This window comes from Chroicocephalus ridibundus, chromosome 6 (genome assembly GCF_963924245.1).
Source record: "Chroicocephalus ridibundus chromosome 6, bChrRid1.1, whole genome shotgun sequence".
Classification (NCBI taxonomy): domain Eukaryota; kingdom Metazoa; phylum Chordata; class Aves; order Charadriiformes; family Laridae; genus Chroicocephalus; species Chroicocephalus ridibundus.
Genome location: NC_086289.1, coordinates 3,314,272 through 3,341,349, shown reverse-complemented (window position 1 = coordinate 3,341,349; position 27,078 = coordinate 3,314,272). Strand labels below are relative to the sequence as shown.

At 43.1% G+C, this 27,078-nt stretch overlaps 1 protein-coding gene across 1 annotated transcript in view; it reads right to left on the bottom strand.

Moving 5' to 3' along the window:
- C6H10orf90 (chromosome 6 C10orf90 homolog) overlaps positions 1 to 26,682 on the bottom strand; it is a 108,253-nt gene extending 81,571 nt beyond the window's left edge. The window contains exon 1 of the mRNA XM_063339608.1: positions 26,262 to 26,682. The gene's annotated coding sequence lies outside the window, so the exon portion shown is untranslated. The remainder of the gene's footprint in view (positions 1 to 26,261) is intronic.
- Between the last annotated feature and the right edge of the window lie 396 nt (positions 26,683 to 27,078).

Genomic DNA, 27,078 nt, shown 5'->3' with positions numbered 1-27,078 from the left:
AGTGTAAAAAAAAAAATATAAAATCCTTATCTCTTTTAAAACTTCATATCAATTTCTTGTAAGAACTGTACACATTTTACCATTGTCTGCTCCTGTAGCAGTTATTTAATTAAGTGGTTCTCCTTAACGCACTGTTTCAGTTGCTGTCGGTATTGAGCAGGTCCTTCCAAAAGAAGCAATCATAAACTGCGAGATGGGTTTACTCAGCTGTGGCACTTCTAAGCTGATTTAAGCAGTCTGTCAAAATTGAGTGAAATTAATTAATTCACTGGAGAGGTTTGCCTTCTCCAAACTTAAGTGAAAAGTGATGCAAACTAGCGGTAATCAGATCTAAAGTGATCTAAATTATTTTAGTAACACAGAAACATGTACTCTTTCTAACACAGAGGGGCAGATCACTGAAGACAAGATACTTCTCTACTGCAAAAATCCAGAGGAGGACAACCTTATTCCTACCACACCGGAATAAATTTCCTCCTCGGTGGTAGCTTCTGGGTTTTGGGTGTTTGGCTACACCACTCAGACTCCATTTAACAGCCCGAACTGTTGCGGGATGGTGAAGAGCATTGCAAGTACAGAAGCAAAGACAACAGTAGTTGGATTACGTCCATGTCCAACTGCCGGAGATGCCGAAGCAGACAATTGCCTTCTGGTCCTTACTAAGGCTTTTTCAGGTTTTAAGTGCTTCCCTGATAGCACTGTACACAATTATAGGTGGATTAGAGAAAGTGGTAATAGGGTATTTTTGGTCTAATCTTCTCTCAATTGTTAATATTAATTAAAGGTCTTCCTCCTCTGCATTGTACAAAAAACATGAACCGCTTCTTAAAATTAGCATTTTAGCTTACTAGCTACTTAGTGCTGCTTTTTTTTTTTTCATCAATTTCTTATTTATTTATTTTAAAAGAACCATGCCGAATACCAGGAGGCCTGTGAGAACAGGAGACAGCCCCAGCAGAAACCACGGCACGCATTACGACCAAGTGAGGATGACCTCATCGTCGACCTCATCGCATTCAGAACTGGCCACGACGCCTACCTCCTCAAGTTGGTTTCCCCTTCATACAACTGTCTAAGTCTTAGACAAAAAGACAGCACAAAACCTACAAAATAATCAAACCGTTTGAGCCAGAAACTGGGAAGAATGGAGACACAGAGTCATTGGTCTACCTGAATACCCGAGGAGGTTCTCAATATCTGTGATAAAGCACCGATTCCCCTGAAGCGTGCTCCGATGGCCGTGTCAGAGCGGATTTGGCTGTGAGATACGAGCAGCTGGCCGTTCTCTTTGCAACCTTGCAGCATCTCACCGCAATCGCAAATCTCCCGCTCTTCGTGTTATTTTAAACACACCCTTGACGTGAATTATGGGCGTTCGCCATAGAGTGGATTGCTTTGGTAGATGGTTTCATAGGCGGGTTTGCAACCTTTTACTGCAAAGCAAACACTGAGTTGACTTTTATTACATACTCAGCCATGATTTGCAAGAGGGATTTTTCCACCTTGCTTAGGGAAGTTCCCACAATACGAGCTGGCTTTCAGAAGACATTTCTTTTCAGCTGCTCAAGCTGATAGCCTAGAAACTGGAAATAAATAAATTAAAGAAAGAAGTAATAAAACCCCCCTACTATTACTAAAGCATACCTGTAACAAGGGGCAACTGTAGCAATCAAGTATCAGATCAGAGAGATTATCCTTGTAGGTTGGATTAATTCTGGTTTAACTCGCCCGTTGAAAAAAAACAGCCCATCTTTTAGAAAAAGAATTCATACGAAAAGGGCTCTCAGTAATGCGGGTAGCGGGATTAATGTGTGAAGAGCAGCAGCCTCCATGCAAACTGCCATGGAGTGCCAAGCACACACAGGTGCAAAGATTTCTGAGGTTGCTTTGGGACGTTTTGTGTATTACAGGGGAAAAAATAATAATAATAAAAAAAAAGTAATGGAGAAACAGCAAGAAAAGGCAGCAAGGAGGCATTGCCCAGGGCCACAGAAGAGCTGTGGAGTTGCCCAGAGAAAACGCTAAGCAAACATCACTGGTAATGAACATTGAGTAGAGGGGGATCGGCGCGGTGAGCAAGGAAACGGTCTCCCACAGCTCAAGCCCTGCTGCGCGGGGGGAAACGGGAGCGTGAACGTGCCCCAGAAGCAAAGAGGGGCTCATCAGAGGACCACACACGACTCTATCATCGCTTTCTCATCTTAATGGAAACAACCCGCGGGACATCAAATATTGGCTCAGTGCTCCGAACAGAAGGGATAACAGGGTTATTAGACAGAGCCATACCTTTAACTCATAGAGTGCACTTTCTGAAATGGCTTCTCAGAAAATAACTTTTTTGGTTTCCAGGGGTAGGAGAGTAGAAATGAATGCTACTGCAGATTAGAAAAATAGCTGGCGGCACCATATACACGAGAAAAGAAAGGGAAAATAAACGGTTAATGCACAAGAGGCAACAAGGGCTAAAATGGTAGGGCAGGAGTACCAAAGTATAGTTTATAGTAGTATAATTTATATTTACAAAATTATACCTATATTATATATCTAATCTACCTATACAAGCACATATATACACATGTAAATAAACTACGTAAAGTGAGGGAAACAGCCTTGAAAAGACCTTTGCAAACAGTTTGGATTTTGGTTCCCAAATGGGGAAAAAAGGAAACATAAACTCTTCATAGCAAATCAGAACAAAATCACTCCATTCCTGTCCTCAATTCAGCTCCGGGTTACCTGCCCCAACTTCTATTTTTCAGCGAAAAACTGTTAATCCAGACAATTGCCTTGCCTTAGACATAAAATGCAATGAAAATCGTACGCTGAGCACCAAACTGTGCTGACTCCTGGAGCACCGGATGGCACCCAGCGCAGTGCAGCAGCAGATCAAAATCTGAACTTCCTCAGCATCGCCTTACAGAGGGGGGATGTTATTACAGAAGTTGTGTCAGAGCTCCGATTTGCTTTTATCTAGTGCTGTATTTCAAGCTCCTTCTCCCGATAATAGTATCTCAAGGATTCTGACTATTAAAGTTATCTCAAAGTGATAATCGTTTTCTCTACAGGGAGTAGGTGATACACTTCCTCTCCTTCTCTTCTCTACCATTTTCCTCTTTGTTGATACCTCTCCATCCATCTCTGCATTTTCATGCCAGCTCTACCTCCCATAACCTCTTCCTGTACATCTTGATTTTTAAAGGCACCCATCTTTGGCCGTTAGTTTGCCTCCGTCTGCAGCACGACCTCATTTCACTGTAGGGTTGCCATAAAATCATCTATTATTGCCCGTTTTCTGCCCAAACACCTGGAGTGCGTTCCCATCCCACTGAATCCGCATTTTGCTTTGCTTCTCTTATTCTGTCCCTCCCCTGCTTTGTACGCTGACACTTTTTTCCTAATTATTTTATTTACACATATGCCTTTTCCACGCGGTGCTCCCATCTTTACAATATCTCTGTCACAGACTCCCCACTTCAAATGTATGTAAGAAGATCTTGAATTTTTGCCTGTTTGCGGATGTAAATGAGGCGTCCGGGATGCGTTACCCGACTTGCGTGGACAGTATTATTAGCTTATTATCAAGCTAATAAGTGATATTAGCTTAATCTAATATCACTAATGTGAAAAAGTCAACTATTGCAGTTAAACACAAAATTAAATGAGGACAATTTGACAGCGTTGAAGGACAATTTGAGGAATCAATTATGCAGAATTACCTGTGCTCAGGGTTTGTCCTGTGAGGGTGCCGTAGGGGTCAGCTGAGAACTCTCCAGGTCCAATAGTGGACACACAGTCTTGCTTCTGGTTGGCATCTCTTTTCTCCCACAACACAGCGTGAAACTACTCTGTACTGGCCAAAATGCAAAATTATCCCCAGTTCTCAAGGAAAACAAAAATCTGACAAAAAAAAATCCCAACCCCCCCAACCCCTCTTGACCTGTCTCACAATGCCTGTCACAGCCCATTTCTTCGTGTTCCACATCTATGTCCTTTATGGTCCGGGGCAAGCTGAAACAGGGCATGAACCTGTGTGGGTGTTGGTGCAGCATCTCCCCAGGAGCGCAGGGATGCTAAGAGAGAGGCCAGCAGCTGCCTGGGCTTCCCCTTCACTCTTGATAAGTAAATTTCTCATGGATAAGCAAGGAATTAATCTTGCAGCAGGTCCCAAGCCTGCTGTTTCCAGCTGTGTGTCAGGCCCCAGTGAACGGCAGCTCAGCGGGAACCAGGGGAACACGCTCTCGCCATAAGACAGTGCTGCTGGAGCCTGGAACAAAACCACCGGATAACTACGTGCCTCGAATGTAATTTCAAAGCTAAGGCAAGCTATGTGATTTCAGCTGTGATTTATCTGCCGGCCACTCTAAATTAATTAGGCCGGGGAGCCTTCAATTCACCTTTCCACCGGCTGCAGGACAGAGATGCCCAGTGTTGCAACCACTCGCAGTTTTTCTCCGTATGGTGACAGCCAGCATCTGTCCTCCTCACTCGGTCAGGACCTGGGGGGCAAATTCTGCACCTCTCCAGTGAAAAACCTTTAATTGCAGCTTTTGCATTAGTGCAGTTGCTCTCTGGATCAAAATCTCCAGACACCCCACCTGGTTGATCCCCCCTCTCCCACTCTCAACCCAAAGGCAGCAAGAGCAGTTGCAGTTTCTTCTGTCCTCCTTACACCTCTTGAGCGGCAGCCAGACAACCTAGAATTTCATAAGCTCTTTCCCGGACAAAAATCCTCTCTTGATTCTCCAGGTCCATGTCTGAGTTTCCTCAGCTTTTGTAGAGAAGAAGGCTGTCTGCTAGGGGCAGCAGTAGCCATGGGGCAAGATGTCTTCTCCAGAGGGAAGAAAGCCTACAGCAGATCTTGTGGACTTACTACCAACTTTAACTTCCCTGGAAGAATTCTTAGGACTAGAAGATAGAGAGAAACCCAAATGAGGAGGGAGAGGATCAGGATATTACGTATCACTCCAAACAGCCTTAAGCACATTGTTTTGATGGTGCACCAGTGCAGAAGCCCTGAAGAAACCTCCTTCCTTCCTCCACCTCTCTTAATGGTTCCCCTACAGGCTCCCTCCATAGGATAGCTGCCAGTAAAGCCTTAGAAGCTGTAGAGCAATCTTCCACATGGAGCGTGGAGGCCTTACTATCCTGCATAGCTACAGGCAGAGGGGACAAACTTCTAAGCAAAAGAGCAAAAGCCCTGACCCCACCACAACCAGCAATTCTGTATTTTGCCAAGCTGCTATCCCAGCCCTCTAATTGCACCTCTCCATTAAGGACAACAACCAGCAGCTGTTCTGTGAAGCCTTTTTTTAAAAAAAAATATTTTTTTTATTAAATAAATTGTTTCTCATTGGTTAAACACGCTGGTGGATGGAAGGAAAGAGATTTAAAAAAAAAGAAAGAGAGAGAGAAAAAGAAGACACAGCTAAAGGTCAAATGAGCTCAGCCCTCACATGCCTGCTAACATGTCTGCACTCAGGGTTATTCTTGAATGTCAAAATAAAGACTCTGAGTCTGAGCTTAATAATTTCCCTGGAGCGCCATTGTCCTGCAGAGACAGTTTGCCTTTCAGTTCTCGGCTGCTGCCAAGGGAGAGGTGAGGGAAGTGAACCACTTTATTTATTGAGTTGGTTGTTGTAACAATTCAAACCAAGCTCAGCATCACTGGCTGCTCCTTTCAGGTCGGTTCCTGGAATTAGTAGGTTTTCCTTTAGATCTGCATAGCTGAGTCTCTCTGCTTTTATAACGCTGTTTTGTCCTGGCTTCAAATACATCTTCTAACCTGAGAAAGGATTAATCCATCTTTGATATCACAATTAAAATGGATCAGGAGGGGGAAGTAACGATTGATCCTTCAGCCGTTGTGCTGATCTGCTGAAAGTGCTGACTTATGCCCATGAGCAAAAACATTGAATCACAGGGATCAATAAACAGAGCTGTAGTGGCGCAACTGCTGCGGGCCGCACTGTTAGACTTGTACTGGCAATTACAGAAACTGGGTTGGCTTTACAACTGCCTCAACAAATGCCCTATTACCCTGATTCTTCCTCCGCAAAAAAAACCCAAAACACCCTTAAATATCCTTTGAATTACGAAAATGGTACACTTGTGTGCTGCTTTCTGCCTTCCCAGAGCAAAAAAATATCACTGCTGTTTGGTAAATGCTTAAGCTCATTTCCATTTTAAACTCACAGATATTACGATAACTCCTCTTAAATCTAGAAAGTCGGATGTGCTGTGTAAAGAAGGTTTATAAATGAAGAAATAATTCAACTTTTTACTTTCTGATGCTGCGGGCAGGCAATTAAACATGATTGAACTTCATAGCTTAGTAGTTTGGAAGTTCTTAATATAGCTGATTGCATCTACAAAATACTTGATGAATTATAAAAGAGGCCAAGGGACAGATCGCTATGGGTTTCATGCCTCTAATGGCACTTATAAAAATGCCTACAGGAGAAGATATTGTGCTCTTGTTAGCTGTGACCTAACTGAAAGGGATCTTAAGGCTAAAGGATAACGGCAGGTAGAGGAGTCTTTGCGTTACGTGTTGGGTATGTCATACTTTGGAGAATGAACACGTCCTCAGACTTCATTAATCTACATTTTTCCCGACCATAAAATCACAGTACTAGACGATGATGTTCATAATCGTAATGTGTGTTGACTGTAAGGCAAAACAGAGAGAGGCAAAGCACCTTCTTCGCTCTGAGATCAGCTTTGCAAGTCAATATTCACACCCCTTTGCAAGAGTCAATACCAAATATCTGGGATTACTTTTTCATTGGTAAATATCAATACCAAATATTTGGTTAAAGCATCCCAACAACATCCCAAATATTTCATAAAACCCAATTCTGCTGCCTGCAGGTCAGAATATATATAGTTAATATTTTAAAATTAATCTTTAGTGTTTCATGTGTTGTTTTGACATGAAAAAGACAGGCAACTTATCGCTATATTTTTTTAATTGTACCTGGTGCTTCATTTACGCCAAATCTGCAACCCTTTCTAACTTTTTCAAAACTGGTATTTTTTTTAATCAGATATTAACCCAGCAAATTATTTCAGCTCTTCCTCTGTGTAGGAATTTTGTCCGTTGACTTTAGAATGCAAGGAAAACTGAATGTGAGATCAGGGTCCATCAAATCACAGAGGAAAAATCCATTCATCTGCCTTGGTTTTGCATTGTTTTTTCATCTTGCTAATAACTTTCATTCATTTCCCCACAAATATTGCTATGAAAGAGTTCACCCCCAAAACCTCAGGGTCCTGTTGGACATTGTCCCCTGTAAGCTTCCACTCCATGGAGCTCATGGTAATGGGTTCTGTTGATTTTTCCCATAACAGAAGATTATGTGGTTTTAATGGAATATTACTAATATGGCTACATTAAATGCCATTTAAAACCTCCTTCAAATTGGTATTGACCGTGTCGAAATGGCCCTATGTAGATATCCCTGTGATGGGACATATGGATGAATATTGTATCTTCATCAGAGGCAGAATTTTCAAACCGATACAGAAACCTCTGGAACACATTGTCATATTTTCCTAAGTGGATTTGCTTTTCTATACAAAGGAGCTAAAAATAGACTAGTGGCTATATTAACAACAACAAAAAACTGGCTTCTAAGTAATTATCAACTACCACCACGTGTTGAATTACCATTTTGTTCCATAGCTGTTTCAATCAATACACTATTTATTTTCAAATCACCATGCACTAAGGATCATTTGGACATATATCCCATAAATACACATTACCTCATTATCGACTCTTTCTATCCACTGCTGCATTATTAACATTTCACTAAAACAAGCAATCAAGCAGTAAACAGCAGGAATTTATAGCAGTAAGCAATTGCAGTGACTCCCGTGCAGTAATTGCTCCCCCAAAATATTTTTGTAGGGATGACCAGTCATTATGGGGATTATGCCCCCAGGAATCATTTTTCTCTCTGACATTCTTTACAAACAGGTAAATTTAACCAATAAGCCAGCGAAGTGGGAAGAAATACAATATTTTCAACGAGCTGTATCAGGGAATGTACACAAGACACTTAAATTGTACTTTCTATCCAAGGATCCAATCGCTTGCACATCCATGAGAATTTCTGTTCCACGAAACTATTGTTTTAATCCTATAAATCCCATTTCTGCGGTTGCTCAGTAGCCTGGAAAAGAAACCAACCAGCCACCCGAGCCCTGAAAGCAGAATTGCTTCCCCTCTCTCCGGTTGGCAGTGCAGCACTAGGGATGCGCAGTGCCATCTTTATGCAACTCAGGCAGGGAAATTATCCTCCTCCAGTATTGCGGGATGACTGATGGCTTGCTCATAAAAGATGATCTACTCGGGGGCAATATCGAAGGCTGCAGTGGCAAATCGCCAAGAGCTCGAGGGCTGCACCTAATTTGCATGTAAATTTACATCAGTTTTAAAGCCATAAAGAAGCGCAGCGGTAGTACTTGAGTGTTTCTTGATAGGTTTAAAAGCGGGCCGCGCGATCACCAGAAATAAAAACCTGGATGTCGCCGGCTTTGTCGCCTTCTGCGCTGAGTTGGGGGCTGCGCCTTGAACCCTCCGCTCTCGGTGGCAGATGCTCAGCATCCCCCGGGACACCCCCCACCTCGTCCCCGCTGCAGCAGCCTGGGCTGCAGAACCCTGCTCCCACCACCTTCATCTTAACGATGTGTAACGTTATTTCACCATCCCCTCATTCCAGCCAGGTGTCATGTTCCTCCTCCGCAGCCCTTGGAGGCTGTGGCATCTGTGCCCAGAGAGGGGTGCCGCGGAGGGGCAGCTGCTGCGCACCCCCAAACCAGCCTCCCTGCAATAAAACTACGTGGGTAAAGAGACTGCATTAAAGTGCTGAGTTTGCAAAACACACCCCCATGCATATAATCTACAGCAGCTAAGAACATCTTGAGCACATATATCTCTCTCTGTATATGCACTCCTTCATTGCATGCACTGGCACGGTGATGCAGCTCTGGGAGGATTGCGTAAAACCGATCGGATTTGCAGAAAGTTAGGGGAGCGGGTGGAGGGTGGTGCTAATTGGGAAATTACCGAGGGAGAGGAAAGGAGATGGAGAGGGCAGAGGCAGGCCCCTGTGCCGGCCGCTCTGCAGGGGGAGTGAATGGGAAGGATGAGTTCAAACCTCTGGATTTTGGATACGGACGGAGGAAGGGGATAACACAGAAGCATCCTGCAGCCCCTGGCAGCCTGGGGCCAGAGTGGACGTCTGACTGCAGGAGCTGCACTCAAGGTGATCTTCTGTGAAGCTGCTGCCGGATTCGCTTCATTTCCAAACCTTGCATTTGTGCTCCTTCTGTCAATAAAAATCCCTGCTTGAATAGATAAGCCAAGGCCCGGTGTCTCATTAAGCCTGAGAATTCAACCCCCTGCTTCAAGCTCTGTCCTCCCACACTACTTTATATCATTAAGAAATATTGCCCAAGCTGATCCACTAAATCCTTGTATTAGCCAGTGCAATTAAATCTAATACAGAGGGAAAAATGGGAGCTAGTGGGACTTGTCAGTGGTGTGAGTTCCAGCTGGGGAGCTGAGTGGCGCCGAGGCGATGTACCATGGCCAGGTATGTCACCTTCCCAGGCTCATAAACTGCGAAATTTGATGGATGAGGTATCTTAGAAACGCATGTGATACAGCTATACAGCACAATCCTGCATCAATAGTGTTTTTGTTAAATTTTGTGAGATGAGGTGAATGAGAAAGGGGCTGTTCCAGTGTTGGCAAACCCAGCGACGTGATAATTGGAACCTCCCCAGGTACTTAATTGTGCACAAGCAACAAGTTAGAAGAAGCACAAGCAACAAGGATATACTTACAAACCCTAAATCATTCTATTTTAAATTGCTGAAGAAAATGCTCAGAGTTTCTCAAGATGAATTGTGGAATACCTTGAAGTGAGAACATAAATCCCAATGCTGTCATTCTTTTTCTCCGAGGAGTTATTAAATGAAGCATCCAAAATACAAAGTCAGGCTGTTTGCGCTTCTAGGATTGTACTCCTTTGTCAGACGGAAACTTTGTGACTTCTGAGTTTCAAAACAACGTCCTAAACATGTCAACCATTAGCAGTGATACTTCATGAGATTCGCAGATAACACCTTAACAGAGTACGTAGCGATTAAGTTAATTTAAGTGATTCATCTCCACTGCAGCCTGTTAGACTCGTACATAACAGTCATTTGCATAGCAATAAAAATCTCCGTTTGTCCGCAGAAGTCGGTTTTATAAAGATATTCCCAACCTGAATTATGTCTGCCTTCATTTGTGTGCTTGGAAGATTCCTTTGATTACTACTTTTTGCCTATTTAGCTTATCCCGACAGACTAAAGAGGAGATCCGACAGAGCCGTATCCACGTCGGCAGTGCCACAAATGAGTCCCTTCTGAAGGGCATTACCGGCCCGGCTGGGAAGAGCTCTTCCAGCTGCGGCTGCGGGGTGAATTTTACTTATGTGGCATTACTGGAATTGGAACGTGGCCAAGGTATTAACATTAGCACTCCACTTTCACACATGCACGCACGCATACACACGCGGAGGAACCACAGGAACTCTAATGAGCCCCGTTCCAACGACTCTGTAAGTCTGCATTAACCCGGGATTTAAGCTCCGATCTTCCCTCTGCGGAGGCCAATTGCTAAACTTGCTCCAACTTTAAAAGGTGCAAGATCAGATCCTTACGCTCGAGATAAATCAAAGGAAAAAGCTCTGCCAAGTGAACGGTTGGCGAGTTTGTGTTTTCTGGAAGACCCGACTCCCTGCCGCATGGAGCCGCTCGGCCAAGTTGGCCGCAGCAGGAGGTGATACCGCAGGATTGTGTAACACAAACCCCCCCCCCCCGCTCCCCCCAGCCCCAACAATTAATGACTAATTGAAATTACTTCTCCTGAACTGATCGAGAGCCATATGGATTAAAACAGATTTCTGAATGCTAATTACACTACATCATTTTCCCAATTATTTTTAAAATTGGATTATGTACCGGGAGATGGGATGTTTGAAGCAGCCACTAATGAGCAAATCATGCATAAAAACTTGTTTGTTATGTTGGTGATTGGACAAAATAAGGTTGCAGGCATGATGTGGTGTCCAAATAAACAGGAGAAACCTAAGAGATTCTGAGAGTAGCTGTAATTTAGGCAGCTTCAAAAGCCATGTTAAAGCCGGAGTGTGTTTTAGAGTATTTTAACAGCTATTTCCCTCGCTGGAATGGCTCTTGGAGGGCAACTGCCGGTTCCACCCATCAGGCTGGGAGCTGAGGCAAAGATAGGCAAGGAAAAAAGTGACATTCAGGTGAAGGACGGAGATGGGAGCAGAGCAGGGAAGAAGGAAGGACCAGAGGGGGTGCCTGTGTGCCGCAAAATGCAGAAGGGTTGTGATCATTAAACTGTGCAAGGGAAGCGCGAGCAGCTCATGAATCATAGTTTCGCCAAGGAAGACAGGTGCAAAAAAAACCCCTCTAGTGGGAGGTGTCCCTGCCCGTGGCAGGGGGGTTGGAACTAGATGATCTTTAAGGTCCCCTCCAACCCAAACCATTCTATGACTCTATGAAAAGAAGCCACGTTGCACTACTGACCGCGTTCTGCTTGGCTCCGAGACAGCCAGGACAAGAGGGACAGGCTCCTGTAGAATACAGCGAATGTGTCGATGTGAACTCACTGCTCAACAGGCTTTTCTTCCTCTTTTTCTCATTTTCCAGCAAGGGCTAATGTTATTGCTGGCTTATTGGGGATTTCTAAGTTTCCTAAGTGACCAAGGAGCTTCTAATCCATTTTCAAAAGTTGCTGAGGAGCTTGAGAATGTAAACCTGATTATCAGAGGGACTCCAGTATTGCATTTTTCTAAATGTTTACCCCAGCTCTCTGATCTAATCAAGAATAACACAGCAATTTAATTCCTACAAATCGCCTACGTATTGCAAGAGCTAAAACTCTTTCGATTACCTGCTCAAATATTATAAAATCTACGTTTAGTCCCTTTAAACATTTCTGGCTAAACAGTTTTGCTGTGATTCAAGGGCAGTTCAGGACAATATTCCAAACACGTTTCCAATTCCTGTACGGATCTGTAGATCTACCTATCAACCCATCTGCCTGCCCATCTACCCACCCCTCTTCAAGAGGCCAGCATACTGCATGAAAAGATTTATAGCTAATTTCTCCTGGAGATCCCTATAACACAATTTCCCAGTAAATTTCAGTGCTGCATATTTTTCCCCCATGGAATTAAGTCATTTACTGTTTGGAAAATAAAACAACCAAAAAAATCAACAAAACCCAAGCCATATATATGCAGTATGTAAAGAATGAGGTTTCCAGAGCACTTGCTCCAAAGCTTCAGATTTAAGTCTATAAGTAGGAAATAATACTCATTTCTCGACAATACAGAATGCGTAAGTCAAGATGTGCTTGGCTTCAGACCTATTTTTTCTGAGTATCATTCCTAAAAGAGAAATTCTGAGCTCTTTGCATCACTTGAAATAAGCTTTTTTTCCTCTTTAAAGGACATGAATAAAAAAGGACTTTCAAAAACTCTGGATATTTTTACTACCTGGATTGATAAAGTCGGTGAGTTGTGCACTGTTCTTTCTTCGCTCAGAGTTCTCCTTACCATTTTAAAGGCCTATATTGCCCACAATTTTTAAAAAATCTCCTATAATCACTGAGATAATTATTTTCTGATGTAAGAATTCTATTATAACTTTGAAATTTAAGTTCAGTTTCTACTCCAATACCAAAAAAGGTGTATAGCAAGAAGGGAATTAAATGATAATGCACTCTGTAGAAACAATCAATGTCTTTGAGTCAATCTTCCATTTACATTTTTTAAACTATTTTCTCTGGTAAGCCTTAAGACAAGACTTCCATAGCAACAGAAACGAGCACTAGCTCCGTGTTACAATGAATGCTAACAAAATCGCAAATGGAGCAAAGAATAACAATGGTAGATTATTCATTTTTAAGTTATTTGAATGAGGCACAGTTAACCTCAATGAGAAAAAAAAAAAAGCCAATGTTTTTTCTTTAGCCCAGCCATAAATCAAAACCTAAATGGCAGATTCTGTTAATTGCTCTGTTCAAAGTAGTCTCCCTGTTTTCAGTTGAGTGCAACAATAGAGAACAATTCTTGGTTGGTTTTTTTTTATTTTAAACCTGAGACACACAGTTCAGTTTCCTCCTGATGAAATCCTGAAACAGCAAAAGGAAAGTCAAAGAGGTTTCTGCCATTAACTTCAGTGGCCAAGATTTGACCTAGAAGGTGCATTTGTTTCACCACCTTTCCTTCCCTGCTCGGGTTACCCAGAGAACCAGGTGAGCGCCCACGAGTACATCCAGAGAGCAGCATCACTTCGCCCAGATTTCATCCTTAACGTAGTCAGGGAAATTCGTTACTCGGCACCGATAGCGCAAAGGGCTGCAGTGACCCACAAAGAAAACTCATGGGCAAAACCGAAGCCCTTTGCAGTTCAGTGATTCCATCTTCAGGCAGCTAAACCCAGCTGGCATGAGCAGGGTGAGAGCTCTGAGAGACGAGCGGGGCTTGGAAAGGCTGACGAGTTTATCGCTTCCCACTTCCAACCCGGCTGCGGGAGCAGCTCAGCTCCTCCTCGCCCGCATCCCAGGCTGCTCTCCCCCTCAGCGCTGCTGCACCCAGGGCAGCCACCACGGCCCCCAGGGCTCCTGATATTTTACCCAACAAGATTTTCTCTAATCTAAATAACCTTCTGGAGGTGCAGCAGCAGATGCAGTCACTGACAGTAAGTTCCTGGAGCGCGGGTGAGATTCCTTTGACTCTTGCGCAAGTCAGTGTGTGCCTGGCAATGCCAGTTGCCTTTGACAGTGAGTTTTGGACAAGAGCAAAGCAGTCCCAAGAATTAAGCATTTCATTTCATTCTAATAAAAAAATTTGTGGGTCTTTTTTCCGTGTTGATATTGCCTCCATTTCTCATCGATAATTTCAGGTTGCATAGTTTCAGGTTAAACGATTAGCAGATCTTCTGGAGTCTTAACGCTGCTGTAGGAAGGGGAAAGAAAAAGTCTGCCTGAACTATTTCAGCCCCTTTTGGGCTCATGTTCAAATGTTAGGCTGAGAAACAAGCCATCGCTTTCTGCTTGAGAACATGCGTGTTTCTTTCATTTCAGTTTTCAGATGTTTTTTTTCCTTTGCTTCATTCTGTGTTACAAAACAAGTACTCTTGAGGTAGCCGTTGGATTAATTGTGCAGATGCTTTCTGTCCATGTGAACTGTGGGTGACTGCGAACAGCAAGGTAACGCTAAAGAAAGTATGAGTCTTCGTCTGCTTGTACCTGCCTCAGCGCACTGGCACCGAGTCATCTTTGAGTTTTATTAAAGAGATGGTTCCCAGCGGTTTCAGCGGTTTCACTCGAGCATCCCCAGCGCCAGGTGGTCACTAGACCCTCAGTGCAACCGCTGCATTGGCAGCGTCCCACCACATGTATGCTTTCCCACAGGATTTAGTTTTACCTGTTCTCGTGATTTTCATGGAGCTCATTCCTGAGTTCTTTGAGAAATACGAGACAGAGAAGGTGGCACGGCGTCAGCTTCAGTGAAATAATTTTGTATCCACTTAAAGTGCTTCCACCTCCATTTTTTTCCTCCTTCCTTCACTCTAGTATTCCCCCTCTTTGTTTCTTCTTTACTTTTTAAATTATGTGCTAAATAATTGTATATGAAAACCCTAAACATGCATGGGTTTTTTTGGTACATTTTACCTTGTAGCTAATGTAACATTGCTTTTCTTGCCTTTCTGGCAGTACCTAAATAACTCCACTGTTGGAAGCATTCGCAGCTCCTGAGACTCTTAAAAGGGAAAAACACACAGAAAGGCCATTACTACCTGCAGTTCCTTCCCTGCGGGCAACCTCCCTGCCCCTAATCCGCTCCCCCTTGTGCCTATTGAGTCAGAACTCGGCAAAGCCAGACTGAGCAGACCTGAAGGCGTGGGAGCACACATCTACAAACGGCCGAGCTCCCCAGTCAGCAGCAGGGGAGAGGTTGTTGTTGGAACAAGAAGTTGCACAAATTCTCATCTGTTGTGTATATTTTTCCATCTTCCTCGGAGGCTTAGTTAGGGCATGGTGAGGGAGATGTCCGGCAGAGAGCAGGACAGATTCGTTTCGGAAGGTAACAAGGATTGCCTGCAACATCAACCTTTCCCTCCCATCATTGTCTGTCATTGAATCATAGAATCACAGCATGGTTTGGGTTGGAAGGGACTTTAAAGACCATCTAGTTCCAGTCCCCCTGCCCTGGGCAGGGACACCTCCCACTAGACCAGGCTGCTCCAAGCCCCGGCCAACCTGGCCTTGGACCTGTCATTTGGACCAGTTGAAAAGCTCTCAAATCTTCAACAGTTCTAGATGACTAGCTCAGTGAACAGAATACCAGTCCTGGCTATGTGTCTTATGATACACCATCTGCCTCTGAACTGAAACTTGCCATTAACCTGACAGCAAAGTGTGACCAGGGTTTGGCCCACACAGATGACATTAAAGGAATGGGGCTGGATTTGCAGCTGATTTACGCCGACACGCTGAACGGATATTACTGGTTGTATAACTCTCACTTGTGTCACTGTACTGCAGTGATGCTAGAGTTGTTTTTTGAAGTGGTTTGTAAGAAAAGATTGTCATCAATATTTAAAATTCATTTTTTCATGAAAATTTAATTGCGTGCTATAGTGATTTTAATCTAATTTACTCAGCAATCTTTCGATAATCCCCAAAGTCAGCAACAGTACCCCAAGTGACCAAAATTCTTCTTGTGTTCTTTTGCTTGTAACTGCTTTATCATTTTGAAATGTTTTGTTTATAAATCCAGACTTACCTTACGCCCTGTCATTGCCGTTACATTTTGCTCTTTATGTGTAAACAGAGTGTACTTCAAAGAGCATATATCATTATTAATAGTTAATAAGAGAAATGGAAATAAAAGCTCCACAAGCTGGTCTTGTAGCGAGGAAGCAATTCACCGCACTTTATGGGAAAGGCTTTCGTTTCTGTTAGCTGTCTCTCCGAGATGAGATGGCTCTCTTGCAGGGACATAAAAACAACCCCCTACTTTTGCCCTTACTGGATATGTAATCTTCAAATAATGAGTATCAGGATGAAAACAAGTCAAAGAAGTATCCTAGAGCGTTTTCACCCTCTCTCACTGAGGACAGCAGTTTTGCTTGATTAAGGGTTACAGGACCAGCCTCCCAATAAGCAGTTAGCTCTGGAATTGAATGCATGATACGTTCCTTCTCCTCTCCCCTGAGCTAACTCTGCCACAAAATGAAGCTGGGATATTGATGACTTCAAAGGAACTGTAAAAACTAAGTAACAAGCCATGATCAACCAACACACTGAAATACTCTATGGCAGAGAAAAACTGTCAGAGGGGGAAGAATTATTCTGAGTCCACAGTATTTTTCTACAAGGTGTAATGAAGCTAGCAGGGTTGTATACCCACAGGACACAATGCAGCAGCACGGGAGAGGTGAAATACTATTTATTCACATTTTTGTTAATACAGTTATTAGCTCAGCGGGAGGTGCTGTGTCTAATTTATAATCGAGTTCGCCGTGGGTGGTGGCTACAGGCAAATGATCGGAGTGAACTTTCGACTCAACCAGCCCCCACAAGTCACAGGACTTCTGCGGTTTCCCTGAACTACAGCAGCTCCTTGAGGCCCCGCTGGGAAGGGGTCCCCCGGTGCTGGGCAGTATGCAAACGTTTGGATAAATCACATTTCTGAGGCTGAACTTTCCAGCGCGCTGCATGCACGCAGTCATTGCTATTCAGCGAATGCAGCAAATGAGGAAGCTGCCTGTTATCTGGTGGGGACTCGAGCAGAAGTCCTTGATCAAAGGACAAATACCTTTATATTTAGTGATTCCCTAATCATTCTCTTAAAAAGGTTTAACACCAGCAGGTGTCTTCAGTGATGGGATATTTATTTAGCTGTCTATATTGCTCTCTTCACGTTAATGACATGCTATTTTTCCTTCTACTTAATTAAGACAATCTTCAAAGAGACCCCTTTATAAACAAATTAAGGTTATCTGACTCAGAATTTAAAATGGAGCACTGTTTGATCAATACAATTGATTGAAGAGAGCTGAACCCATCTCTGGGATACTTTATTTCTGCCTGGAAAACTTTTGAATGCCTTGCTTAAGCAGAGGTTGGAGTGCACGACAGCCTCACAGCTTCCCACACCATTAGCCGGGCACTTTTAGAGTGGGGGCAAACAGCACTAAAAAAAAGGTCAAACGGAGCCATTGCCTTTAAATAAAACTGTGTGAAAGGGAGTTGGTGAACCTGTCACGCTTTCAGAAAGATTAGGGATTGTGGAGAAGATGATGTTGATGACAAGATATCCACGCATGTATTTTTAGTTTCCACGAGATGCAGTTTAGCACACAAGCGAAGAAAAATACAGAACCCTTCATCCACCCACCCATTCAGTGATCCATGCATCCATATGCATCCACCCATCCACCCATTCACCCATCCTTCCATCCATCCACCCATTCACCCATCTTTCCATCCAGCTGTTCATCCATCCATCCATCCATCCATCCATCCATCCATCCATCCATCCATCTCCCCATTCACCCATCCATCCATTCAACTGTCTGTCTGTCCATCCATCCATCCATCCATCCATCCATCCATCCATCCATCCATCCATCCAACCATCTGTCCATCCATTCATCCATCCATCCATCCATCCATCCATCCAACCATCCATCCATCCATCCATCCATCCATCCATCCATCCATCCATCCAACCATCCCTACCCAAATACCCAGTTATGAACTGATTGAACTGGAAAGAGATCTAATCTGTCTTGTAAAGACAACAGGAAATTCAGATGGCAACATGTCAAGAATTATGTAGATTCAGACGCAATGGATTAGATGCACTATTAATTTATATTTCTTATAAAGAATGCAGTCTTGGAATTGTCAATCTCATTTGGGATGCTTTCATATAGGACTTTTCAGGCATGCCCTCCTTACAAATAATGTTGAGATTGCAGTAAATTAATTAATTTAGAGAAATTTTTAATATGTCCTCCAGGACTACTTTTCACCTTGGTGTGTACCTGAACATTTTATCTGTCTTTGTGAACTTCCTAACCAGAGAATCTGCATTTCTACGTACATCGCCTGTGTTCATTCCACGATGCAGGACAGCGTTGCATCGTACAGACTTCTAATAAAAAAGCCTAATTACACTGCAGACCTACAGGCAGATAAAGTTAGGTAAAGAAGGAGCAGTAAAAAGTAGCAAAAAGAAAGCACCCGAAGAGTTACCAGACACAAGGAAATTACATCTTCGTCTCACTGATTCAATACTGCCACAAAATTCATGTCAGTAACTAACAATTTCATGATAGCTGTCTGCCAGCTCAACACTAAATTCTCTTATCCTGGAAAAAAAAAAATACTTAGTCATGCCTGCTCCTGAGCTGGCTTAGAAAAATACTTACGGTTCTTCCTCACTAGTCTCTTGCTTTTTATTTATTTCAGTAGAAGATGCACATTTCGCAAAGGGAAAGTTGGAATTTAGGGACATACTTCCTGCATTTCCAACGCCTGGGTATAATGGGGGAGCCTGTGGTCAGGCTGCACTGGGATCCGTTTCAACCCTATGACAGTAATCATTTCAATATGATATCAATAACATACACTTTTGGATGGTTAATTTAGTTCAAATTTATCTGCGCCAAGATATCAAGCTGATAATTGATCTCCAGCTTTGTTCTGCAGCATTAATTGAGTTTTAGAAAAGCTTACAGATCAATTTATTTTAGTTAATGCAAATCTGCACCTATAACAACATGACTCAGATTTATCACTCTGCTGTGATTCCCTTTTCACGCTTCAGCAATTCATGTTTACATCTGGTTTAAGTTTTTCTAATCTAAAATAAATCAGCATGAAAAAGCATTTGATTTCTCATTTAGATTCTCAATTGCCTTTTATTACAAAGATAATATCCCTCGTCTGATTTTAAATGGTAGAATTTTTAGGTTAAAAATAATGAATAAAAATGTTGTCGCTCCATAGTTTTTGCAACTAACCTGAGTTTTATTTGCCTTTGAAAAAAGCAAAAGCAAATTGGGGTTCTTTTCTGTGGACAAGATAATTTAACGTCATTTAAATAAAGTACAGCACTTGCACGTAATCTCACCTTTATGCATGCACTTACAACGGGAATATTTAGCCTTTACAGCCACAAACTGACAACCACAGGACCTCTCTTACGGGCAAAGCCCCTCTCCTGGAGACGCCGCGTGCCCGAGCTACGCCGGAGGGTTTGAAAGCCCAGAGCTTCGTGAAAAATCTCTGTCCCCGCTTGTGTTCCAGCCAGCCTGGCTAGAGCCATGATTAATTTCTTTGCTCTAACAGTATTGACTTCAAAGGCATTTAAAAGCTGATGCGAAAAGCTCCTCAGCGTCAGGACCTGACGTGACTACCTCCCACACAGCCCTTCAGGTGCAGATGGAGAATAAAACCACCTTGGGTCAAACCGAACCAGTTACAGCAGCACCAGGTCTGTAATCTCTTCTTAAAAAGCAGAAGAAGATGGCTGTTTTCAGGTGGACGCAGACGCTGCAGGTGGATCCCTGCCTTACAGAGGGATTTTGTTTTATCTTTGAGTTTACCGACAGCGTCCATTGGCTTGAAGCAGTGCCCAGGTCGGGAGGTGAGCCCCACCAGCCCCAGCTCCACCTCTGTTTTGCAAACGGCACCCGCGGTGGCTTTGCGTCCACGTGGGTGGGGGGTGTTCGTGGCACACAACGTGGCACTTCTTTCCCTGCCAAGTATTTTGTGGTGCTAAAGAGTCACGACTACGAAACGTCCCGCGAGTTTCCCACAACCTCCTTTGCAGAGCCACCGCTTTCTCAGTTTTGTTTCAGAGCTTTTAAACACACCTAAATCTAAGCTGCTCGCCACGACCTTTCGGCACAGCATGCGAAAAACTCCGAATCGACTCTTTCCTCTGTAACCCCCGGTTTTACCTAACACTGCACATTTCGCAAGTACTCTTTAAAATACTTCGTTAATATTTCTGTAATAGCAGATCTGCAGTACAGGGAAGAAAATATTTGCCCGTCTCAAAATTTTTGCTGTAGGCAACTGAGATTATCATCAACCTGTATCCGTTATAATTGGGTATCTAGCACTATACAAGAGGAAAAAAAAATCAGTTTGTAAAAACATGAACTCTCTTTATTTTTCATCAGAGAATTTTATGTACATTGTGTTATGCCAATGAGGTGCGATTTGTCACATAGTTAATGGGGCAGGATACTACTAATTAACCGGATGAGATACAAGCCAGTAGATCCACCTTTATCAGGAGCAGAGCAAACGGCTGTAAAAATTTTCCCAAAGTATCTCAATTCTGGGGTTTGCATAATGTGATGTGACTCTGCCAAGCGCCTGCTGTGAAACTGGAGCCACAGCCAGCACTGCGGTCACCCAGGCAGCGCAAAGAGTTAAAGGGATGCTTTCTGAAGAAATTGGTGGGGTTCTTTTTGCCATGTGGGTCTTGCCTTTTTTTTTTTTTTTTTAACTTGACCTTTCCTGAACATTTCCATGGGGTTTTTTTGCAGCCCACTCATCCAAAACCCCATGTAGATTCTGCACTGTATTGATCTTGTTCGCTGTAGAAAACGCTGACTGAAGAAACAGAATAAAACTCAACTCTTAGCTTTTGACAACTTCCATTGGTTCATGAAGGTCAGAGGAAAATGCCATACCCCACCCTCCAAATGAGTGGTTGCTTGGGAACCGGAGAATAATTTTCAGATTGTTGTATACATGATGAGCTACTGTTCAAACAGCTTCCCGGTTCTAAACTCAGACTGGCAAGACCGGCAAATTCAGGTTTTGGTCATCGATTATTTTTTTTTTTCCCTACTCCCTGTGATAATTTTAGGCGGGATGTCAGAAGCGTATCTTAAGTGTGTGTCTTCACTCCTACTGTCTGCTTATCGCTGCAGATCAATTATCAACGGGAAGTCTTAACTCAAGAACGCGCTGCTGCCTGCGAAGAGCCATAATTAACGGGTCCTTTTTTTTGCATTCAACTTGTGGAGTGGGTGAGAAAAGGGGTACCTTATACAGCACTTGGCTTAATCTCCATGAGTCAAGCTGCAATTTTTATATCCTACCTGGAATTTGGGTCGGATGTATTTTCCATATATATAAGCTATATATGGAAAATATAGCTTATATTTTTTATTCATGGATATTAATTATATCCATTTCCATGGACATAAGCTATAAATTAGCTTAGCCATAGTGACAGTACGGAATCCTGTTTCTGTATTTGAAGGGGTTTTTTAGTATGCAGTTTTAAAACTGGGAATAAGACAGCAAAACAAGCAAAAATTTCACTCTAGCATCCTCTGGCTAAAATATCTAAGGCAGAGGACCCTCTTTGAAGCAAGAATGCATTTCAGCACAGCGTGAAAGGCACGATGTGCCAAGGGAGGTGGTGTGATGCACCCTCCGTGACTCCCAAAACGTGGGGCAGAAGGAAGAGCCCAAGCTACTCTCTCTTGAGCCAGTTTGGCATGAAAGGATGCGTTACACCAAAAGAATCAGCAAAGAGACCATCCTTGCCCTTTCCTCCTCCTAAATTACACTTTTCCTTCTTATTTTATAATCCAAAAATATTCTGAAGAGCTTTTTGCATGGAACAGTATAAAATGTTGTTCTATTCTTTAGCTTCTATTGACAATTTTATCCCTCTGGAACAAAGGATTAATTTATTTTTTCCTATTAATAAGCACATTTTTACAGTGCTTGAAGAAAACGGGCACCACAGCACTATTTTTTTTTTGTCTGCTTACTCAATTATTTTAGAAACGTCTTTCAAAGTAGGTCAGGACAGAACTATATAAGCAAGTAGTCTGTGAGTACTTTTCCAAAAATAAGTGATGTACCCTGATTTGAGGGAGGTTCTGGGTTTTTGAAGACCTCATTGGCTATACCACTGCATTTAGAAGAATCTTAATTAGGAGTGGAAAACTAATTATGTGGCTCCGTTGCCTGCTCTGGAGCTGTAGGTGCTGCTGACAGCAGGGCCCTGACAGATGGGCAGTGGTACAGCAGCAGTCGGGATGGGAAAGGTGATAAAAGTTTTGACTATTTTTTGACTTTTAGAGGAGATTCATCTCCTTCCTCGTCCAAGGCAGCCTGTCGATGAAGCTACCAAGGGGGTCGCTGGAAGATTTCAATGAGCTACTGAATGAGGTTGGGTTTTTTGGGGGGTTGGTATTTTTTTCTTTTAAATTTCAGAGTGTCATTGGGCATTTTAAGATCTCCACAGATCTGAGCCTTGGTTTCTCGCTGCTTCAGTTCCCTGCCTGTAAAATAGATTAATCACATTTACTCATCTCACGGGAGCATTGCGAAAACGCATACATAAAAAGGTTGTCAGACGTTCATATATCATTTAACAGGGAAATATTGGTACCTAAAATAAACATCTGAAAGCCTTCCTGTCCAGGCCAGAGACACACAAAGAACATTTTTCCATGCTAGCAGCCAGCAAGTAATTCTGAGAGTGAGTAATTCTTCCCTTCAGAGACAAGCACCAAACACATCCACTGAGCTGTAGCTTTAACTGAAAACGTGTAGTTATCAACTGTTCTACCAAGTCGGGGGGCCCGTAGGCTGATCTTGCTCATTAATCCAGAATTTGGCACAAAAGGAATCAGAAAATAGTACGTTTGTTTAATTGTTTTTCACTCAGGTCCCTTTCAAGTCCATCCTTTCCCATTAACAACCGTCTGTAAAGTGTTTCTAGCCGGGCCGCCACCGGGAATTAATCCCTCTGGTGATGCCGTTTTCTGGCACCGCCGCGGCGTTGACGAGTCTCACCGTCGCAGGCGTGTTCCTGACGCTGCTCCGAAAGGCGCGTGACTGCGCTCTGTCCTTTGCTTTCCTGTTCTTGTTTTTTCCTTTTTTTTTTTTTTTTGTTTTAGGGTGAAAGGCTGTTCCCAGCACCGACAGTCCTGCATGCGCTCCCAGGCTTTTCGAGTAAATCCTACACACTTAAACCCATAAAATAACTAATATACTTTCATCTACTATGTATCTGTATACATATAATTATCTTAATCTCATTATTTTTGAGCCAGTAACTTTTTCTGTTGACCTGATGACAATTTTAATGGAATTGCTGCTCTCACCCTGCATATTGGCTACATCTTTACTGCAAACAGAGGAAAGATAAGGAATTCACCCTCATCTGTAAAACAGCACTGCAGAGCTATCAGCTCTCATCTCTGCCTATATTTCTGCAAACTTAAAAGGAGAATTTTGTGCGGCTAACAATTTATACAGCTTTTTTGGGAAGTGTGTTAGTTTTTTAGTGTCAGAGCAACCGCAAAGGACTTCACTGTTCCTGGAAGCCTGAGCGAGACTTAATTTGGGCTGAAAAGATTTTTGGTGGAGTTGCTCTTATCTATTTAATCTATTAATCTATTTTACAGTTGCTTTTATCTAAGCCAATGACAGCCTGATGGTACTGTGGCTTTTAAGGTGCTCCTTCACTATAAAGCAGAGCTGCTTGTTTGGAGGTTTCAGCAAGTTCTAGCTTATTTTGAACATTTCTGTTAAGTTATCAGCAATAGCTCGATTTTCCCATACTCTAAAGATTTGTAGAAAAAGTCATTTACTCTTTTCCTCTTTCTCCAGCTCCTCCATTCCTGATAAATTCCTCTTGGCCAGAATGAAAGCAGGAATCAAGAGAAGAGGTCTAGGCTTGGGGATGTTTTGTACCAAAGTCCTTCCGTACCTTGTCAAGTGAAATCGTTGCATTGCCAAGCAACTTACATCTTCTGATTCAGTCCTCCAGCCGTTTTATTTGGCCGGAGACTTGTGTAATCCGGTGAACTCCCACCTTCCTTGCATCCACCAGCCCCCACATGCTGGGCTCATCCCACAGCACAGGCTGAACCAAGAGGAAAGTTCTCAGAGAGGTCGGTTTACTAATTTTATTCTATTTTACTGCTGGTATTATCGCATCAACGCTTCCCAAATGTTAACGGCTCGGTTAAACAAAGCAATGACCCCAGCCGCGGGTGAGGACAAGCACCCACCACCCGGTCGAGCCCCCCGGCCACGGCGCCGGTGAGCAGGTTGTGGCACGGCTCCCCCAGCAGCACCCCTCCGGGCGGCTCTTCCAACCAAGGTTGTTCCAACCTGCGGTGGGAGGCGCGGACAAGCGGACCTTTCAGGGCGAGCAGGTGTGACTGCAGTGTGCTGCAGTGCCCTCCAGGACAGCAGGTGGGCCCACGCCTGAGAAGCGCTCTGACCCAATAATTAACCCAAGCGAGGAACAGTACGTGTCACGAAATGCCACTTTTTTGTTTTGGTTTGCTTTGGGTTTTTTTCCCCCTTTGCCAAAAGATCTTCCGGCTTTGATTTAAAAAAAAAAAAAAAAAAAGAATAGAAATGTAATCCTTCAGATTTCCTTAGGATTTTCTTCTTTTAAAAACCTAAAAATCCTTACCTTTAGAGATTTAGATTCTCACCTTTAGATTCTTTTTTTTTTCTTTTTTTGCTGCCAAATAAGGAAAAGGAACATTTTTGCACAAAAAGAGCATGCCCATAATTTCAGTCCCATTTATCAGCAAATGTTCTGTAGCAAGACATGCCTATATTGCTTTGTAGCCCTATCAGACAAGGTATTAGCAAAAACTCCTGTTACACGGACACTTGTGAACAGCTTCCAGCACTTCTCCGTGCCAGCATTTCGCGAGCAGGGGTTGTCACTTCACGTGTGGAGGGCCAAATTGATACTTAAGGAGTTCTTCCCTTCCTGAAAAATGGCCTGAAACCGAGGTAAGGGTCCCAAATCATTCATCTTCAAAGAGTTTAGCCATTCAACATGAACTTCTATCATCCAGCACAAGTCAAACAACTTCCCACCGATTCCCATGGATGGTGAATTAGGACTGACTGCCTTCTGAAAAATGTTTGGATCGTGCACTAACCACAGGTCTTCTATCCTGACCACTTCATACCACCATTAAAATTACTTGAAACCTTTAATTCTTTGACACTGAGAAGAAAATTTGCGAAGAGAGTGAAGTCTAAAGCAAGTTCCTTTGTACACCCCTGAGCAAGTCCCTCCCTAGCAAGGGGGCTTGCCGGCCTTCAGAGAGACACAGAAAGGTCTTTGAACGCCTGTCATCTTCCAGAATAACAGCATCAATATGCACGAAGGTTAATGTCTCACAAAGGACTAGGAATCTGCATATTACATTTATCAAAAGATGTGTAAATGAGCCATATAGCAGACTACTACAATGCCTTGCATAATTTATTCCATGTACAATAAAAAGCTGATCAGATTTCATGCATGTTTACTTTTTGAAAGATAACTGCCTGAGTGTTTGAACTAGCTCTGGAATACAAATACGGTTCAAAGTAATGTGTTTATCTCCCTGACATTTTAATCTTGAAAACTTTCTTATTCTCATTGTTTTGACAGAGCGATTCTCTTTTGTGAGAATAATCTCTCCCGAACACGAGAGGACTTGCTTTGTTTGAGACATCCAATATATCCCAAAGTTTATGAGATACGCAGAAGTGAAACAAAAGACCCGTAGTAAAAAGCAGCTATATTTCTGATATTGTTTATTTTCTTTCTAGAACTTTAAAGGATGTGAAAATTCATTAAATCTGAAGCGACATGTTGAAGCCTCGGAAATAGAGAAATCCTTGTTTCATAAAGAAACGTCAACGCGCAGAGCCTTGTGCTGCAATCCCTTGCTCTCGGAGCAAGGTCCTTGACGAGTAATAGGCTGTAAAGGTGGGCCCTCACACATCTATTTCCTTCTCCACGCTGGTAAATAGCTACTAACACAAACTACCTCACATTCGTCGCCTTAGCCTAAGGACTATCTAAAAGAAAAATGCAATTGAAACTTTTTATAATTCAGGATTTCACACTGCCGTGGCATCAGTGTCTGAATGTCTGAAGCTCTTACTAGTATGTAAACATTTCTGATTTCAGCAGATGGACTTTTTTCCCCGCAGTTATGAATTCACCCTCATCGTTACCTTCCACTTGCTAGCTGTCTTTGTTCTCCAGTGCCGAGCAGGTGCAGACGAAACTTTTTTTTTTTTTTTTTTTTTTAGTTTTCCTTTTTCAGTTACTCTCCAAAAAATTGGTTCTTACCACATGAACGTCTTCAGACTCTGTATGCGAGGATCGTACCCGGTGTTCCTTGAGCACACAACCAGCATGGCTTGAAGACTCTCCCTGGCAGCAGATGCGGCTGAATTTCCCGAATCCTTCATGCTAGAGGGAATGCTGGTGCTGCGGGGACGCCGGGCAGAGGAACAGACCCCTCTTTGTTTTCAGTTCAGGTGCTGAAAGCTTTTTGGAGCTGCCGTTAAACGCGCTCACTTAACCTCCCCCCCCCCAATTACTTTCAAACCCTGAGATAAAGTTTTCAAGCCTGCTGTATCTAAAGCTCCGGAGGGATATTTTGGCATGCAGATCCTCGTCCCTGGCATTACACTGCCCTCCCAAGCCCCGAGAGCATCGTCCAGCCCGTGTTTCATCCCCTGTTTGTGGTGCTGCTCCATCGTCCCACGGTTATCGGGTGTCTCCCACCGCTCCGGTTTCAAAGGCGCGACCTTATTTCACACTGAGAAAGATGCTCTGAAATGAAGTACCGCATTGCCAAGCAAGTAGCTGTATTTTTTGAGCCTCAAACCTCTGGTTTTAAATAACTATTATAATGTCTTTTAGTGAGTCTCCAGAGCACCGGCGTTTTGCAGAACTCTGCAAAAGCTTTTTTCCTTAACATGACTGATAAGTGAGCGCGCGTATAATAGACGCAGTGTCCTAGCAGTTAGAAAAGATAAGATACACACTTGTGTAAGGAACAACTTCCTACACAGAGTACATTCTGTCAAATTATTCTTTAATAAAAGAGCCTCATGCGTAACAATGCTGCAACAACCAATTCTGCGTACTCTTGGATGCT